The sequence below is a fragment of the Dermacentor variabilis genome, chromosome 4, assembly GCF_050947875.1.
Source record: "Dermacentor variabilis isolate Ectoservices chromosome 4, ASM5094787v1, whole genome shotgun sequence".
Taxonomy (NCBI): Eukaryota; Metazoa; Arthropoda; class Arachnida; order Ixodida; family Ixodidae; genus Dermacentor; species Dermacentor variabilis.
This window is the reverse complement of record NC_134571.1, coordinates 184,493,665-184,508,286: the sequence shown is the minus strand read 5'-3', so window position 1 is coordinate 184,508,286 and position 14,622 is coordinate 184,493,665. Positions and strand designations below refer to the sequence as shown.

The 14,622-nt window shown below is 44.2% G+C and overlaps 2 non-coding genes across 2 annotated transcripts; both read right to left on the bottom strand.

Annotated features, from left to right (window-relative positions):
- Window positions 1–2,570: 2,570 nt before the first annotated feature.
- Window positions 2,571–2,642, bottom strand: TRNAD-GUC (transfer RNA aspartic acid (anticodon GUC)). Its single transcript has one exon. It is a non-coding gene; the product is annotated as a tRNA-Asp (tRNA).
- A 5,143-nt stretch (window positions 2,643–7,785) lies between these two features.
- TRNAD-GUC (transfer RNA aspartic acid (anticodon GUC)) lies at window positions 7,786–7,857 on the bottom strand. Its single transcript has one exon. It is a non-coding gene; the product is annotated as a tRNA-Asp (tRNA).
- Window positions 7,858–14,622: the final 6,765 nt, after the last annotated feature.

Here is a 14,622-nt window from a genome sequence, read left to right as displayed (position 1 = left end):
TTGAACTTCATTAATCGCATCCCGTACTACTTGTAAAAAGGGCTGGTCATTTAGTAACAAGGCATTCAGCTTCCACATATCCCACTTAAATACATGTCGCTTTTTCATTATACCTACGTTACATTTCACAAGGCAGTGATCTGAAAACGACACTGGTACTACACAGTAACCGTGGCATCTTGGAATCATATCCAATGAAATGTACATTCGGTCTAAACGCGCATGGCTGCTGCCCTGAAAACGTGTAAAAGTCACTTGACGTCCCCCTTCCAGACATTCATAAACATCATCGAGTTCATTTTCATTAATTAAATTTGATAACACTTCACTGCTTCGGTCTCGCACACCTGCATTATTGACTCTGTCTCCAGCACTCAACACACAATTAAAGTTCCCTAACATCATCACGCGCATATTACAACAAACATATCGTGAAAGGTTCGAAAAAAAACGGGCGCGCTCATCTACTGAATTCGGCGCATATACGCATATGATGCGGAACTCTGAATCACCCATAACAATATCACAAAGAACAATCCTTCCTGACTGACACGAAAAAATGCTCTGAATCTGCAGTTCAGGCAGCTTCTTCTCAAGAAGAACGCACCCTCCAGCCGTGCCTACAGCATGGCTAACCACCGCAAAATACCTAGTCGTGAAACGTCGCACCATGCTCCCGGTCTCCTCCTCTCCTTCAACCTTAGTTTCCTGGACGGCTAGTACGTCTATGTCGTGGTGAGTGACCAAACGTAGGACATGACTTTGCCTACGACTAGCCGCCAGCCCTCTCACGTTTAATGTGGCAATCCTCAGGGACGGTATTTGAGCCATCTTGATCTAAAAGAAAAGTAAAGTAGGCCCGGAGCATGGTGCTTACCGCTCACGACTAGCCCTCGGCTAGCCGCCTCCGGGACCTCCCGGTTTTTTGGTGTCCTTAGACGTGGCCGCTTTGTCGGCAGGCTTCCTTTCAAGCGGTACATTGGGCTTTGGCTTGTAGCCCATTCGCCTCCCATGAGGCGTCTTCGTCGGTGGTGCCTCACTGGTGCTGGGTGCCCGATCCTCGCGGTCCTTCGTCTGGTCGTGGGTGCGCTTGACGGAGGCAGCAAGATCCCCAGTACGGTCGTCGTCGGTGACGCCCTCGTCCTGCTGCATTGCGGTCGCGTCGTCAGTTGCGTCTTCACTGACGTTTCCCGTCGCCTGCCCCTGGGTCGTAGCATCCTGTTCCGTCCTACTCGGCTTCTGAGTAGCCTCAGCCCCGTTGCCGTCTACCTCCAGAATCGTCGTCCCACTACTTGTCTCTGTCGACACCATGTCACCGGTTCCTTTAGCCGCGTCCTCCGCCTCGGCCACATCCATGAGGTGCTCTGCCGCAACATCATTCACTGGTGGGCCTGTCACAGCGGCATAGGACTTCACGCATTCAGCGTCGACGTGGCCGAAACGTCTGCACCGGGTACAACGCGGTACTCTGCACTCACGGCGGACGTGTCCCGTGCCGTGGCAGCGCAGGCACTGCATCGGTCGACCGGGAACGACGACCAAGGCTAACTCTCCACCGACGCGGATCTGATGGGGGAGGTCTTCCACCTTCATGCTGGCCTTCAGCTTGAGAAGGACGGTCCTGGTGGTTGAGGTCTTGGTTCCCATGCCTTCAACGCGCCACCGTTCCCGGCTCACCTCCTCCACCTTGCCGAAAGCCGCGAAAGCCGTCCGGACGTCCTCGGCGGCAACGCCGTAGAGCAGCCAGTGAAGCCTAAGCTTCACCTGTTGGTCCTGCGGGTCAATGATGAGGCACCGTCGTCCCTTCACTTGAAGTTCCTTCAGGGCAAGCAGCCTTTTCGTTGCAGTTGCATCGCAGAGGGTCACTGCCCAGACGTGGTTGATTTGGTACGCCCCTATGCATACCACATCCGGCAGCAGGCCCGTCGGCAGAAGGGCATCCCTGAAATCCTCCACCTTGTACGGCCTCGCACGTACATCACCGTGCAAAAAGACGGTGTTAATCACCAGTTGTCCTTTAGGCAGCTGCGGCAAAATAAAAGCATAATCCTTATCATCGTTGAGCCTATTTCCGCGGCCAAAAGTGGCCGCTGTCGCTGCTCCACTGGAGCCCATGATCCTGCTGACCGCTCAGCTCGGCTGCCGGAAGCAGAATGACTAACGAGGAGACATGCGAGGTGCCAGCTAAAGCAGTATATACACGATTTGAAAAAAAAATCGCAAAGGCGTTGACACAATCTTGCGCACAAGTGGGAAAAAATAGAGACAGGTACTGTGGAGGAGAGTCGAGTGCGCCGTCGCGTGCGCGTAGAAAGAAGAAGGAAAAAAGAAACACTCCCCGTCGGGGAATCGAACCTCGGTCTCCCGCGTGACAGGCGGGGATACTGGCCACTATACTAACGAAGAGACATGCGAGGTGCCTGCTAAAGCAGTATATACACGATTTGAAAAAAAAATCGCAAAGGCGTTGACGCAACCTTGCGCACAAGTGGGAAAAAATAGAGACAGCTACTGTGTAGGAGAGTCGAGTGCGCCGTCGCGTGCGCCTACAAAGAAGGAAAAAAGAAACACTCCCCGTCGGGGAATCGAACCCCGGTCTCCCGCGTGACAGGCGGGGATACTGGCCACTATACTAACGAGGAGACATGCGAGGTGCCTGCTAAAGCAGTATATACACGATTCGAAAAAAAAATCGCAAAAGCGTTGACACAACCTTGCGCACAAGTGGGAAAAAATAGAGACAGGTACTGTGGAGTAGTGTCGAGTGCGCCGTCGCGTGCGTCTACAAAGAAGAAGGAAAAAAGAAACACTCCCCGTGGGGGAATCGAACCCCGGTCTCCCGCGTGACAGGTGGGGATACTGGCCACTATACTAACGAGGAGACATGCGATGTGCCTGCTAAAGCAGTATATACACGATTTGAAAAAAAAATCGCAAAAGCGTTGACGCAATCTTGCGCACAAGTGGGAAAAAATGGAGACAGCTACTGTGGAGGAGGGTCGAGTGCATCGTCGCGTGCGCCTACAAAGAAGAAGGAAAAAAGAAACACTCCCCGTCGGGGAATCGAACCCCGGTCTCCCGCGTGACAGGCGGGGATACTGGACACTATCCTAACGAGGATTTTTTTTTCTTTATTGCCTGTTTTATAACAAATACACGATTCACAGCTATTCTCCGCTGCGATGACAAAACAAAAAAGACACTTCAATGTGCGGGTGTGCCTTGTCGTTTAATTTTGGTTTAAAAAGGCTGAATGTTTGCAAGCTGTTCAAATGCTGTTAACCACTCAGGTGGTTGGCTGAGCGCTTTAAACGCTTCGCGAATGTACAATACATTTTCAGCAAAATATTCTTTTGCCGGTTTTGCGTCAACATCCTTATTACGCACCGCCATTCGTGTTTTCCACACGCTGTGCATGCAGAGTAACATCACCATATCACATGGCACGCCTTCTGTCTCTTCAAACGGTAAAAAACGGATTCCAAAAGGTGTTAAAGGAAATTCTTTTTTTAGTGTCCTTTGTAGAATGTTCCAAAGGAAGACTGAGTCCCTGCACTCCAGAAAAATATGCTCCATTGTCTCCGGTTTCTGACATATCTGGCAATTCACACTCCAGGGTACAAAGATCCCCTTCTCCTGCAGCCATGGCTTGACAGGAAGCGTGCCAGTGTGTAGCATGAAAAAAAAAGTTTTTGTTGTTGCTCTTACAGGCATTTTCTTAACTCTATTTAAGACATTCTGCTCACGCCCCAGTGCATATACTGCACGGTATATTGGTACTGGACACATGATATTAACTAAATCTTGGTATAATCGTTTTCTTGCGACTGTGTTCAGGTATTCCAAAGAAAAGTGTACTTTTAGAAAACGGAAAGAGCTTATCACTTCAAAGAAAAAACCTCGGACAACCACTTGACGTATGCCACACGACGTCACAGCATATTCTGGCAGTGCGTCACCTAATCGCGTCTGGATAACGCACCGCAAAAAACAATCGCTTTCGTCGCGCAAGAACATGAAACGCGACACTACTTGTTTCAAAAATAAATGCGACAAACCCAACCCTCCTTTCTGCACAGCGTGAAACAGATTCAGACGACTCGTGCGCTCCCATCCTGATCCCCACACGAACATAGCAAAAACCCTGTGCAACTTTTATACACACACTCGGGATATACATAAAACTTGCAACATATAAAACACTTTAGCGACAAGAAATAAATTGCAGACAGTGGCTCTCGTGAATATTGACAGATTCTTGCCTCCCCACTTCGTTGTTTGTGCTTTAGCCCGCTCAGTTTGTTCAGTCCATTGCGTCGTGGTATCGCGATAGTATTCCAAAGGAACACCAAGATAACTGGTTGGCGTATCTGTGAACGGTACTGTTTCTAACACTGCAGGCCGGCTGTCCCATTCACCGTGCCAGAAGCCTAAGCTTTTTGGCCAGCTTATGGCACTCCCCGTTAGACTGCAAAACTTTCTTGCATCCTTGACTGCCTCCCGAATGCTCTCTTGGTCAATGCAAAAAAGTGCGATGTCATCTGCGTAAGCTAGTAGTTTTACTTCCTCAGTTAAAAGACGGTAGCCGCGAATGTTTTCGTTTTCTCGTACCTTCAAACAGAAAGGTTCAAGAAAAATCGCAAAAAGTAAAGGCGACAAAGGGCACCCCTGGCGCACACTGGATAATACTGGTATATTTTCGCTGAGTCTTTTATTGATTATTAGGTGAGCGGAACAGTTCTCATAAGCCATGGCTACTCCGTCCTGAATCACTTCGCCTACATTAATGTGTTTTAGCAGGGCAAGAAGTATGCTGTGAGCAACCCTGTCAAAAGCTTTTTCTAGGCCTAACTGAACCATTGCTACACATTCGAGGTTCGCATCACAGCATTCCAATATACTGCTAGCGATGTGAATATTCGACAATATTGTTCTATTCCTGATACCGCATGTTTGGTGTGGGCCTACTATGGATTTAATAACTGACTGCATCCTTTTTCCGAGCACCTTCATGTAGATTTTATAATCCGAATTCGTAAGACTTATGGGCCTGTATCCAGCGACAGATTTCAGCTTTACTGTATCGGTGGTTTTCGGTATAAGCACAACATGACTTTTTCTGAATGATGGCGGCAAGTGCTTAGTTTCATGAGCTTCTGATATTACACAGTGCAGTATCTCGCTTATTTCGGCCTTGAAAGTTTTATAGAAAGCTGCTCCTAGGCCGTCTGGTCCAGGCGCCTTTCCTTTACCCAAGTCTTCTATGGCTTCTGTAATTTCTTTCGCAGAGATCGGTCTCTCGAGTCCCTCTTTTATTTCGTCTTGTAATTTTGGCAGAAGTGTTAGAAAGGTGCTGACAAACTCTTCTGTTACGGGCACCTGCCTACCGAGCAACGCTCGGTAGTGTTCAACGAAAGCTTTTTCAATTACTTCTGGGTCTTCTGACATTGTGTTGTTAAAACAAATTTCTTTTATTATGTTTTTGGATGCGTAACCCTTTTCGTCACTGAGCGCGCGCTTAGTTGGCGCCTCTCCCAGCCACAGCCTCTCGGATCGTGCTCTTATCGTGGCTCCTTGGTAAATTTGAACGTCCACCCTTTCAAGTTCGCGTTTAATTTCTCTAATCTGTTTCGAAAACAATCCCGGTATTGTGCACTCCGCGTTTAGAAAATAATCGAGCATGCTTTGCAGTTCTTTCTCTCTTTGTTTAGCTTTATGACGCATCACACAATCCCTCTCGATCGCACTCATTTTCACTTCAATTTTAAACTGCTCCCACAGCTCAGCCCAATTTGTTGTAGCATCTATTTGCATTACGTCAATTTTTCCTTTTACCGTTTTGACAAACCATTCATCACTTAAGATCGTTTCGTTCATTTTCCACAGTTCCCAGTTAAAGTGAGACCCTCTATGTTTCGTGCCCAATGTACACGTTACTAGGCTGTGATCACTGAAGCTCACGTGCTTTACTGCGTAGCTAGTGACCGTTCGCGCAAGGTTTGCTGATACGTACAAACGATCTAGTCGAGCGTGACTCTGCCCTTGGAAATGAGTAAAAACAACACTGTTACCGCTTAATATGCTTCCAACGTCTACTAAATCATAGTCTGCCACGATTGCGCAGAGTTGATGCGCACTTGTATCCCGTATTATTTTACTGGGCACCCTATCTTCGGACATACAAACACAATTGAAGTCACCAAGAAGAACAACATTTCTTTCACACGTCAGGTGTGACTCAACAAAGTTAAAAAAAAATTTCCTATCACTAATTTTGTTTGGAGCGTACACACAGACAATTCGCCAATCAATATTATTGAAAGAGAAATCACATAGGACCAATCGCCCATCTTGGGCCGACATTACACTCTGCGCAACAATACCTATTGAATTACGCAAAAATAAAAGACAGCCACCGGCCTTACCTACTCCATGACAAACACAAGTGTTGTAACGGGATTTAAAAACCTGAACCATTTTGTCCGTTTGCTCTTCGCTTTCAATTTTAGCTTCTTGAACAGCAAGAATATCTATGTCGTTTTCCAGCATCAGGCGACTTAATTGTGCTTGTCGCCGTCTAGCCGTTAACCCTCGTACGCTAAGCGTGCCAATACGTATTGCTATTCCATGATTATTTGCCATTGAAAGAGAAGAGCAAGCACAAACTACAATACATTTCGGAAATCAAAGAGCGCCAAACTTACAAAAAACAAAACCCTGCACCATCATAAGCTCCGTCTCATACGGCGAAGGCTTGACGTTACCAAATGCGCTACTCATCATTCACTTAAAGGATCCGCAGCACCTAGTCCTTTACTATACTAACGAGGAGACATGCGAGGTGCCACCTAAAGCAGTATATACAAGATTTGAAAAAAAAATCGCAAAAGCGTTGACGCAATCTTGCGCACAAGTGGGAAAAAATAGAGACAGCTACTGTGGAGGAGTGTCGAGTGCGCCGTCGCGTGCGTCTACAAAGAAGAAGGAAAAAAGAAACGCTCCCCGTCGGGGAATCGAACCCCGGTCTCCCGCGTGACAGGCGGGGATACTGGCCATACGAACACTCTTGAAGTCAAGACGTATTTGGAAGCGAAGGGTTTCTTTGTGCCTTGGGGAAATCATTGTTTCATATGCCGGAAGCCGGAAACTATCGAACATGTTTTCTTAGATTGTTGGGAAGCCCTTTTCTTTTGGGACATTCTCCAACGCACGATTAAAAAAGACTTACCGGTGGATGCTTTCGGAATTAGATTTCTGCACGTCGAGAGTGAAGACGGGGTTCCTTTTGACATGATTATGATATTGGGCCTGTACAGTATTTGTCGATCCAGGATGGCGGTCAGCCACGCAGACATTGATGCCAGGCCGATAAGACAGTATTTTTGTGAATCTGTTAGCAGAGCTATTGAAGGATACAAGATACAAGACCCAGTGCCTGAGTGGCTTCCAAGAATGGAAGCTTTGCTACACATGCGTGAATTTTAATCTCATCACGTAACCCCAAGTGAGGGTGACGTATTTTTAGCATACGTGTTGTGTTCTTCGCGCGGACTGATTTTGTAAACTGACGTGTTGAAGTCGGCAATAAAGAAAAAAAAAAAAACTATACTAACGAGGAGACATGCGTGGTGGCAGCTAAAGCAGTATATACACGATCTGAAAAAAAAATCGCAAAAGCGTTGACGCAATCTTGCGCACAAGTGGGAAAAAATAGAGACAGCTACTGTGGAGAAGTGTCGAGTGCGCCGTCGCGTGCGCCTACAAAGAAGAAGGAAAAAAGAACCACTCCCCGTCGGGGAATCGAACCCCGGTCACCCGCGTGACAGGCGGGGATACTGGCCACTATACTAACGAGGAGACATGCGAGGTGCCAGCTAAAGCAGTATATACACGATTTAAAAAAAAAATCGCAAAAGCGTTGACGCAATCTTGCGCACAAGTGGGAAAAAATAGAGACAGCTACTGTGGAGGAGTGTCGAGTGCGCCGTCGCGTGCGCGTAGAAAGAAGAAGGAAAAAAGAAACACTCCCCGTCGGGGAATCGAACCTCGGTCTCCCGCGTGACAGGCGGGGATACTGGCCACTATACTAACGAGGAGACATGCGAGGTGCCAGCTAAAGCAGTATATTTTGATTTATCAATAGTGTAGGTCTTCTGCAGACCCATACAGGGAGCGGGCTTACATCAGCATAGGCATTTATTTATTTATTTATTTATTTATTTATTTATTTATTTATTCAGTTTACCCTAGAGGCTCGGATGAGCATTGAGTAGGGGGGGGGGGGTTAGAGAAAAATGACAAATAATTAACGCAAAGAAAGGAACTGCATAGTAAGAGAAACAAATAAATTTGTACATTGGAAAAAAAGGAACACTGTTAAACATTGGAAAAAGTACATACAAATTCAAGGAAATACAATGGAAAACAAAGTCCAAAAACAATACAAAGGCGAGTACAATACAAAGTCGTACAACAAAGTCAAGCGAACATGAGAAGTTCCAAATGTTCACGAAATTTCGCAGGATCTTTTATTGAGACAATATTATTTGGACGGCTATTCCATAGTGCGATGGCGCGCGGTAATGCAGAGTTATTGAATGACTGTGTGCGGCCAAAAATGCGCCTGAAACTGAGATGATTATGAAGTCGAGTAGATGTGCGAGAAGGAGTTTCAAGCGACAAGCTGCTAGACCATGACTTATAGTAGTATTTATGAAAGAGGCATAGGAGAGCAACAGAGCGGCGGGAATCCAAGTCCGGCAGGAGAACATCGCGTTTAATTTGGGTAATGCTAGATTGACGACTGTAGTTAGAAGTTATAAAGCGGGCAGCACGATTTTGGATGGATTCCAATTTATCTATTAGGTATTGTTGATGAGGAGACCAGATCGAAGAAGCGTATTCAAGTTGAGGGCGTACAAAAGTTTGGTAGGCCTGTTGACGGATGGTAGATGGCGAGAGGCGTAGATGACGACGTAAAAACCCTAAAGTTCTGTTAGCTTTAGCGCATATTTTCTCGATATGAAAGCTCCAGGCTAGGTTAGTAGAAAAATGAACGCCAAGATATTTGTAAGTAGAGTCACGGGGAACTTCAGACGAGCAGATTTTGTAAGGAAACTTAGGATATGATTTCGTACGAGTGAAGGAAAGAACGCAGCACTTAGATGTGTTAAGTGTCATTTGCCAACGGTCGCACCACTGATTAACTAGGTGAAGGTCATTTTGCAAAGTTAGGTGATCATTATGACAGTTAATCGTTCTGTAAATGACGCAATTATCCGCAAAAAGTCGTATGCAGGAGGAAATGTTGCTCGGTAAATCATTTATAAAGATTAGGAAAAGAAGAGGGCCTAGCACACTACCCTGGGGTACACCTGATGTTACAACAGACGTGGAGGAGCTGAAGTTATTCACAAATACAAACTGGTGCCGATTAGATAAGAAATTGCGAAGCCAAGATAATGTTAATGAGTCAATCTTAAGAGCAGTTAATTTAGGTATTAGACGACAGTGAGCCACTCTCTCAAATGCTTTTGCATAATCGAGAAAGATGCAATCAATCATTTTGATGTTATTCATGCCATAATGTAAATCTGATGTAAATTCCAATAGTTGGGTGTCACAAGACAACGCTTTACGGAAACCATGTTGATTTTGAAAGAAAAAGTTATTAGATTCAAGATGGTGGGATAAATGGGAGGCAATGATGTGCTCGAGAAGCTTACAACAAATGCATGTTAGTGAAATGGGGCGGTAGTTACCAGGTGAGTGTCTGTTTCCATCTTTGAATATAGGAATAACTTTGGCTATCTTCCAGTCAGCAGGTAGAAGACCTGTTTATAAAGACTGCTGAAAGATGTAGTACAATATCTGACTGGATGTAGCTGACGCGTTCTTTAGAATTTTAGAATTAATATTGTCAATGCCACATGATGTAGACACCTTTAAATCGCGTATTAGTTTTGAAATGCCTTCAGCACTAATATTTATAGGGGACATGAAGCGATAATGAAATGAATAATAAAATGCAACAAGTTCTCAAAAAGACAAGAGATAAACATGAGGTAGATCGGAACACTTTTCAACAAGTGCATCAATATTATATTACCTACATGATTACACTTAGCGAACACGAAAACAGAAAATATAGCATTATGAATCGTAAGCTATACATCAGAAAACTGTACACACGAAAATAATACAACACTACAAGATACTTTCTGGCGTTTTACAACAGTAAGAGTAGTTGTACAGGGTCCATTAGCTGCTCCACTAGAGAGCAAAACTGATCTAAATTTGGAATATTTACAGCTTCGCTTGGTAGCGCATTCCAAGCGTTCACAGCGCGAGGGAAGTAGGAAAACTTAAATGTATTGCAATGCGTATTAAATGGCCGGACGCACTTATCGTGGTTTGTCCTACTAGACCGACGGCCAGGCGGAGTCGTCTTTTCCGATTTTGGTGTGTCCGTTAAAGAGGAGATAAAAAAACTTCATAGATGCAACATGACGCCGACAGGAAAGAGTTGCCAAATGCGCTTGATTGCGCATGTCGGTTACACTGTCGTGCCAAGAATACTTTGAATAGATAAACCTAAGAGCCCTATTCTGTAATCTTTCAAGTTTATCGCGAAGGTACTTTTGATGAGGGTCCCACACTATGCTTCCGTATTCCAAAATAGGTAGGACCAGAGTTTTATCGGCCGTTAATTTTACAGCCTGAGGTGCTTTACTCAGTCTTCTGCGTAGAAATCCTAATTGCTTGAATACCTTGGCGCATGTATCGGTGATGTGCTTATCGCATTTTAAGTCTTGCGAGAATGTGACACCCAAGTATTTTACTTTGTCAACTTGTGTAATATTGAAGCCTTTAAGATTGTACGTAAATGATAAAGGTCATTTTTTCTTGGTTAGGCGGATGAACGCTGTTTTAGAGATATTTATTTCCATCCCCCACGTATTGCACCATTGGGCAATGTTACACCTGGTTCTGCGCAAGAAGAGATGTCATTAACGTATATAAGAAACAATGTTGGCCCTAAAACAGACCCTTGGGGTACACCGGACAAAACGCTTAGGCAGTCAGAATCTACATTGTTTAAATTTACATACTGGGTACGATTTGTAAGGTAAGCCGAAATCCATCCTATTACTTTGCTATTAATACCAATCGATTCAAGCTTGGCTATTAATTTAGAATGAGGTACGCGATCGAATGCTTTCGCAAAGTCTATGAGTATTGCGTCAGTTTGAAGTTTAGAATCAATTATGCGAGCGATGTCATGAGTTATTTCCGCGAGTTGCGTTACCGTGGACAGCCCACTACGGAAGCCGTGCTGTTTAGGATACAGTATATTCTTAGACTCTAGGTAGTCCCTGATGACTTTGTTGAGAATATGCTCCATCAATTTGCAACAACAAGTAGTTAGTGATATGGGTCGATACGTTTCCACAGAAAGTTTGTTACCACTTTTATGAATTGGGGTTATTCTAGCGCGAAGCCAGTCTGTCGGAACTGCACCATTTTTCAGTGAAAGCGTAAATATTTTATGCAAAAAGGGGGCAAGTTGTTCTGCATCACGCTTAAGAAACGCATTTGGGATTTTATCTGGGCCCGGGGATTTTTTAACATCTAGTTGTAGAAGCAGGTTCAAGATACCTCGTTCGATTATCTTGATTTCCGGCATAGCCGAGTCACGTTGAACAAGCGGTACTTGTACTGGGCATGCTTGGGTGAATACGGACTGGAAAAAAGAATTCAATGAGTTAACTATTGTGTGCATATTTTCAGTAATGATGCTGTTGATTTTCATCTTACGGATTGGGCGGTCCGGCTTAGCAAGGTAACGCGAAAATTTTTTTGGTTGCTTTGTCATGAAATCTGTTGAAGTGTGTGAAAAGAAGTTATTTCTTGCTTGCCGTAACAAGCTTTTAAATTCGTGGTAATATCTAGTTATTACTGTTGGATCGTATTTAGGCTTCCGGATCCTTTTCAGCCTCCGTTTCATATGAATAATTTCTCGCGTTATCAAATGATTTCTTCGCCTTGTCCTCTTACGTTTCGTAGCTATATAAGTTTTCTCACAGTGAAAAATTGCCGCTTTAAATTTTAGCCATAAGTTGTCGACATCATCGGAAGCTTCAGCGTAAAAATCGTCTAAGTTCATTTCCAGGTAATCAATAATGCTTTCATCGTTTGCTCTGCAATAATCTTTAATAACTATATGTGAATTTTCAGTGTTACTTTTTGCCACGCTAAGATTAGGAAAATGAATTAGAATCAATTTGTGATCAGATATTCCATCTTCCACCTCAACTTCAGTGTCTACTGTGCAGGAAATCAAAGCAAGGTCTAAAATATTAGAAACAAGCCCTTGGACGCGTGTCGGATGCGTTACGCGTTGGGATAAAGAAAAACTTAACACGGTATCAAAAAGCCGTTCGCAGCTGTTTACTTCCCTATTGCTGGCGGTCAGGTTATTCCAGTCAATTCCTGCCAAGTTGAAGTCGCCAACAAGTACTAGCTTCGTCCAATCATGCATTTTCTGGAGGAGGTAGTTGTGCAATTCCGTGAGGTAAGTTAGGTACTGGCCACTATACTAACGAGGAATTTTTTTTGTTGCCGGATAATCACAGATGCAGGACATTGGCCATACTAAGGTAAGAACAAAACAAAGTGTTACATAGTCATTACATATACTTCTCGAAATGCTCGTGTCAAAAACGCTTTAAGATCACCAGTGTATCCAGCACAGGTAACCACTCCGGTGGTTCAGCCTGAGATTTATACACGTCTCTTATTTGTGAAACACTTTCAATAAAATATTGTCTGGCTGGTTTGGCGTCCGCATCAGCATTTCGTACAGCCATTCGTGTTTTCCATATGCTGTGTAGGCTCAGCGTCATGATCATGTCATAGGGCACGTCGTTTTCTTTTTCAACTGGGAGAAAGCGGATACCGTAGGGTGATATAGGGAGCTCGTTTTTCAGCGTTCTCTGTAAGACATCCCAGTGGAATATTGCATCCCTGCAGTCTAAGAAAATGTGTTCGATTGTCTCAGGCTTTGAACAAATGGGATAATTAACTGATCACGGTACGAACAGTCCTCTCTCTTGCAGCCATGGTTTAACACGCAAGGTATTGGTATGGAGCTGAAAGAAGAACGTCTTAACTGAGGAGCGGACTGCCATTCTTTTAACACGTTTGATCACGTCTCCTTCCGAGCCTACACAATACATGGCACGATATATGGGCACTGGCAACATAATATCAATGAGATCCCTGTATAAACGCTTTTTTTTTTGGTACATTACTTAGGTACTCCATTGAGAATCTCACTTTCAGCATTCGAAAAGACATAACGACCTCATGAAGAAAGCCGCGAACACTCCCTTTTTTTTTGTACATTTGATACAACATATTCAGGAATTACATCACTCATCCGCAATTGTAAAATTGTTCGCAGAAAGCCGTTATTTTGGCCGCGCAAAAAAATAAATCTTGACACAACTTGTTTGAGAAATAAATGACATAGACTGAGTCCGCCGCTATGGACTGATCGAAATAAATTAGTTCTGCTGCAGCTTTCCCATGTTGAACGCCACACGACAACTGCAAAGACTCTGTGCAACTTCTGCAGGTTGGTAGGAGACATACAAAGCACTTGAAGGACATACCACACTTTCGCGACTAAAAACACGTTGCAAATTGTAGCACGTGCGAAAACGGAGATATCCCGCCCACCCCATTTATCTGTTTGCTCCCTAACTCGTTTGGTTTCCTCGTTTCAGTGTTGCGTGCTATCGCGATAATGTTCTAAGGGCACTCCGCGATATTTGACAGGTGTCACAGTCCATTTCATGTTAGCCAAATAATCTAACGTGTTTTCCCATGGCCCATGCCAGAAGCCTAAACACTTGTTCCAATTTATCATACTGCCCGTGAGCGAGCAAAAAAGTTCTGCTTCTTTAACGGTCCCCTTAACGTTTTCCTTATCGCCACAGAAGACTGGTATGTCGTCAGCATAACACAGTATTTTAAGTTCACTTGCGAGTAATTTGAAACCATGTATTGTGTCATTATTAAGAATTTTTAAGGAGAAAGGTTCGAGAAAAATTGCAAACAATAATGATGATAATGGACACCCTTGCCTAATACTACACTGAACTTTGAAACTTTCGCTTACACTTTTGTTTACGATTATGCTAGCTGAAGTGTGAGTGTATCACATTTTCACACCAGTCGCAATCACAAACCCAACATTAATATATTACAAAAGACTAAAAAGAATTTGATGTGATACACGATCGAAAGCTTTTTCTAGATCAAGCTGTAACATTGCTACCCTTTCTGAAAAGTCATCGCAGTATTCAAGTACACTTCTGGTGACATGAATGTTAGTAAATATCGAGCGTCCCCTTATCCCACATGTCTGGTGGGGTCCTACCAAAACTGTGATCACGGTTTGTAATCTTCTTGCCAGTACTTTCATATATATTTTGTAATCTACATTGCTTAAGCTTATCGGTCGATAGGACGAGACCGATAGAAGTTTAACTGGGTCATCTGTCTTGGGTATTAATACAACGTGAGGACAGTTGAAAGATAGGGGCACTGCATTTT